A 3496-nucleotide genomic window follows, 5' to 3' on the forward strand; every position below is an offset into this window, starting at 1 on the left:
CACGGCGCCTGCCCCACACTCGGAACCTCCACACCTCCCGCGCGGAGCGGCCACGTTGCCCTGGCGGCCCTCCGCGCGCCGGACCGGTACCCAACTCTCCCCTCTCTCCCGGAGAGGGCACGGGGGGTTCAATGTCTCGCCTCGGTAGGGGGGCGCGCCCGTCCTGCACGGGGCGTGCGCGTTCCCTCGGCGAGTCGAGCGCCGGCCGGTCAGCGGAACCGTAGTAACCCTGTCGTCACGGAGCTCGTCCGAAACCTCAAACAGACAACTCTTAGCGGTGGATCACTCGGCTCGTGCGTCGATGAAGAACGCAGCTAGCTGCGAGAACTAATGTGATTTGCAGGACACATTGATCATCGACTTCGAAACGCACCTTGCGGCCCCGGGTTCCTCCCGGGGCTACGCCTGTCTGAGGGTCGCTTTGCCATCTATCGGAAGGGTTAGGGTTAGGGTTAGGGTTAGGTGGGTAAAATCTTTCTCGACAACTCCCCCCACCTCATCCGTCGACTGGGCAGTTGAAACTGGGGAGTTGAAGGCATTGCACGGGCCGTCGCACGCCGTCCGCGACTCCCCCGTCCACTGGCCGTGCCCAAGGAAATGAGAGCTATCGATGTGGGTGTGTGACATGACTGTCTTATATCCCCATCTATCCCAAAGAAAACCTGAAAAAGTCTAAGCTGACTACTCTTAATTCTAATAGTAGAGTGAACTAATATAATATTCAAAGTAAGCATAACATTCCTTTACAAAAGTAAATGCAAACAAAGTCATGTTCATAAAATTAAGTGAATAAAATCTGAATAAAACATGATTAAGGCAAAACCATACACACAGTAATTATTCATTTATTATAGAGGAGGCTTCTTCCATGTGTTCATGTGTTATGGAAGTTCAAGTTAACTCGAGTTAAGTCGGGTGTGTAAAGACACTGTATTTACATTAACCTTAATTGTATTAAATTAGCAGGACACATCATCAGTAGTGTACCTTGGGGTCAACGGTGTTTCGGCCATTAATCACTAGACACCCTCGCCCAAGGACGGCCCAGTCATGGTTGATCACGCCATGCTGTGTGTCCGGCATCAAAAGTAAAGAGTTAAATCGAGTTAAATTGAATCGTGTGGAGATATTCGTGTTTCATCGTGTATGAAAACCTGAAATAGGATCATTGAGGATCACCCATCAACCTTTTATTCCAAAGAAATGAACCAAAGTATTTCAAATTAAAACTCAATTAAAATCTTTATTAGTGAAAAAACGGTTTAAAATCGAGTTACAATCAACCTTATACCTGTGTGAAGGTTGAATAAGATTCTTTAGTCCACCCCATCAACCTGTTGTCTCAGTAAAGTTGAAGAGAAAATTGAGGGCCGCTACGCCCTTACTTAATTAAACCTTTAATTTGTAGAAAAAACAACCGGAACGGTTTAAAATCGGAATGAATCAAACCTCAATTGTAGAACCTTCATTAATACGGTTTTTTAGCGGATACAAAAGCAGTTAAAACACTCAATTTAGTGCAGAACGATGCTTACCTAGCGTTAGCCGTCAGCTCCGCTCCATCTCGTGTCTCACCCCGGGCAGAATGGCCGCATGCAGCTGCACGAGCAGCAAAGCATGCTGGGATCTGGAGTTCAATAGTGCTAGCCGATTGTCCGCACGGAACTTTGATCGTGTTATTAAACCCATTATATTAAACCGGTCTAAAAGAGGAAGTCCTGTTGAGCCCAACAATATAGTGTTAAATGGCGTTTTTAGCTAAATTATCGAGATAACGATGTAAAGTCCGAACCTCTAAGTATGATGGGAAATCAAGCGGCCATGTTTGTAGTTCTAATCCCGTTTTGTAGTCACAGTATTGTGCAGAAGCTCAGACCCGAACTCAATTAAGGTTTTATAATATCAAAAACACCGTCACAACCTGGTTTTAAAATCGAATTAAGCGAAATTACTCTCTTACATTCATCATTGTTCTGGTATTCAATGAAATTAAAGCCACAGATCACAGTTAGTATCGAAATACTCACCCGGCGCTAGCCGTCTCCGAGCTCACTACACCTCGTGTTTGCGTAACTAGAGCTCATCACTTGTAGCTGCGTAAGTAGCGAAGCATGCTGGGATATGAAGCGGCCATATTTGTAGTCCTAAAAACCATTTCTGTAGGCCCAACCCCCCGTAGCAGCTAAGACATAAGATTAAAAATCAAGATATAACTGGTATAAGTAGTATGTAAACAGTACATAGAATTATTCAAGTAGAAAGATTAAAGTTTAAGATGAGAACAAAGTCACAAAAAGACCAAATCAGATTTAGAAAGGTGGAAATAGTTACACACACAAACATAGCAAAAAGAATACATTTTAAAGGGTCCATAAAAAAGAGAGAGAGAGAGGAAGGAGAGAAAGAGGAAAGGGGGAGAAGAGAGAAGAAGATATAAAAAGGGAGAAGAGAGGAAAAAAGAGAGAAGAAAAAAAGGACAAAAGAAAAAGGGAGAGAGGAGAAGGAAGAAACAGAAGAGAGAAGGAAAGAAAACAGGAGGAAAAAAGAAATAAAAGAGAAGAAAGGAGAGAGAAGGGAGAAGGAAGACAGAAGAAGGGAGAAAAAAGAAAGAAAAGGGAAGAGAGGAAAAAAGAAAAGGAAAAAGGGCAAAAGAAAATTGAAAAAAGGAAGAGAGGAGAAGGAAGAAGAGAGAAGGAAGAAGAGAGAAGGAACAAGAAAGACAAAAAGAAAAAAGAAGAGATATAGAAAAAATATATAGAAAACAGGAGGAGGAAGAAAGAAATAAAAGAGAAGAAGAGAGAAAAAGAGGGGGAAAAAAGGAAGACAGAAGGAGGGAGAAAGAGAGAGGAAAGAAGAGAGATGAAAACAGGTAAAAGAAAAAAGAAAAAGGGAAAAAGGAGTAGGAAGAGAGAAGGAAGAAGAGGGAAGGAAGAAGAAATACAAAAAAAGAAAAGATAAAGAAAAAAAGAAAGAAAGAAAAGAAGAGAAAAAAGAGAGGAAAAGGACAGAGCAAAGAGCAGAATGAAAAAGGAGAGGAAAAAAGAAATAAAAAGAAAAAAAGAAGAAAGATGAAAAAGGAAAAAAGAAAATAAGAGAGGAGAAAGAAGAATGAAAAGAAAAGAAAAAGGAAGAAGAAAAAGAAAGAGGAAAAGGAAAGAAGGAAGAAAGAAGTGAGAAGAGAAGAAAGGACGAAATAAAAAGGAAAGGAAGGAAGAAGGAGGGAAGAAAGAAAAAGGAAAAAAGAGGATACAGTGAAAAACAAGAAGGAAAAAAGAAAGAAAGAAGAAAAAGATGAAAATAGAATAAAGAAGAAGGGGAGGGAAGAAGGAAGAAGAAAGAAATAATTAGAACGGAAAAAAGAAAAAGACAGAAGGAAGAAAGAAGAGAGGAAGGAAAAGAAAAGTAAGTGAACTTTACAACTAAAATAGAAAGGTAAAGATTAAAGTTGCTAATCTACTCCATTCACAACATTGAAAGAAGATTGGGAAAAGACAGA

General features: G+C 41.1%; 1 non-coding gene across 1 annotated transcript; it reads left to right on the forward strand.

Moving 5' to 3' along the window:
* The first annotated feature begins 266 nt into the window (after nucleotides 1-266).
* Nucleotides 267-419, forward strand: LOC129357034 (5.8S ribosomal RNA). The gene has a single exon (XR_008605481.1). It is a non-coding gene; the product is annotated as a 5.8S ribosomal RNA (ribosomal RNA).
* Nucleotides 420-3496: the final 3077 nt, after the last annotated feature.

Source organism: Poeciliopsis prolifica, unplaced genomic scaffold (genome assembly GCF_027474105.1).
Source record: "Poeciliopsis prolifica strain line A6 unplaced genomic scaffold, Auburn_PproV2 SCAFFOLD221, whole genome shotgun sequence".
Classification (NCBI taxonomy): Eukaryota; Metazoa; Chordata; class Actinopteri; order Cyprinodontiformes; family Poeciliidae; genus Poeciliopsis; species Poeciliopsis prolifica.